Here is a 1,677-nt window from a genome sequence, read left to right on the forward strand (position 1 = left end):
GAAGAATGAAGTCCTTGACAACTTCAACCTCTTCTCCATTGATAAGAATGCTGTTTATTGGTCCAGTGATGAGGATTTTTGTTTTCTTTACATTGAGTTGTAATCCATACAGAAGACTGTTCTCTTTGATCTTCATCAGTAAATATTTTAAGTCCTCTTCACTTTCAGCAAGCAAGTCTACAGTTTAAACTGTAAGCATTTTGGCCAATGTCATCTTACTCAATGAAAACATCCTTCTACAGTAGGAAATCAACATTAAAATTATAAAATATAGCTACCATAATAGTGGCTACTGCGTATTCACTGCTTGCTATGTGGTAGGCACTGTTCTGAACACATCACACGCATTTAGTCATCTTATTGTTGTTGTTAAGTGCCATCGAGTTGGTTCCAACCCATAGCAGCCCTGTATAGGGTTTCTAAGGAGTGGTTGGTTAGCTTCAACCACCGACAATGCAGTTCAAACTAACTCTGTAGTCCAGTGCATTAACTCATCAGGACTCCTTACTCATCTTAGCATTACAAATAACTCCCCACTTATAATTCCCCAATTTATAGATATGAAAATTAGGGTAGTAAGAAGCTAAGGACAAACAGCTAAGACATGGCAGACCTCAGATTTTAAAGTAGATTCTAGTTTCAGAGTCTGTGTTATATTGTCACTCATATCATTTATGTGGATAGAACCAGTCAGTAATTAGCTCTTATAATCCTCACTTTCTTTTCTATGAAAAGCAAGTTCCTTCTCACAGCTCTAAAATTCTGGTCTGGGAAGTTAATATGTTGACAACATGCATCTTCTGGTATAAAAAATAAAGTCTGCCCAGTATGACATTATTCTTTTTTCCTCCTAAAGTGATCTTCCATTAAATGGTAAGACCAATAAACCCCATTCATTGAATTACCACAAAGGGTAACACATGAAGCTACGGAGCATGATCAGGAACTGTAACAGAGATTAAACTATAGAGTGAGGCCAGTCTGACTAAACTACATCTCCACAGATTTCTTCACATCTTTCACTTTCTATTCCCAAAGGCTCTCTACATATTTTAAGAGAGTTTATTTAACACCAGAAAAACTATCAACTGACAAATGGTGCCTGGTAGTTTTAAAATTCCTTAACTCTCCCATTCAAGATGTAACTTAATTAATTCCTCTTCTGAGTATGGGCTGGACTTTGTGATTCCATTTTAAAGAATACACAGAAGTGAAGCAGTATGGTATGATCAAAAATGGCATTGCAGCTTGCTCTCTCTCTTGGATCACTTGCTCCAGGGGAAGCTAGCTGCCTTGTGAGGAAGTTTGAACAGCCATATAGAGAAGTCCAGTGGTAAGGAATTGAACCCCCCAGCCAACCAACAAATGAGTGAGATGTCACGGAACCGAATCCTCCAGTCCTACTTTGGCCCTCAAAAGAATGTAGTCCACTAAACACCTTGGCTACAACCTTATGAAAGACCCTGAGCCAGAAGCACTCAGTTTTGTTGTTGTTAGGTGCCATCAAGTCAGTACCAACTCATAGCAACCTTATGCACAGCAAACCAAAACACTGCCCAATCCTGGGCCAACTTCATTACTGTTGCCACGCTTGAGTCCATCGATGCTGCCACTTGGCCAATCCATCTCATTGGGGGTCTTCCTCTTTTTCTCTGACCCTCCACCTTACCAAACATG

The sequence above is a fragment of the Chrysochloris asiatica genome, unplaced genomic scaffold (assembly GCF_000296735.1).
Source record: "Chrysochloris asiatica unplaced genomic scaffold, ChrAsi1.0 scaffold00088, whole genome shotgun sequence".
In the NCBI taxonomy this organism is placed as follows: domain Eukaryota; kingdom Metazoa; phylum Chordata; class Mammalia; order Afrosoricida; family Chrysochloridae; genus Chrysochloris; species Chrysochloris asiatica.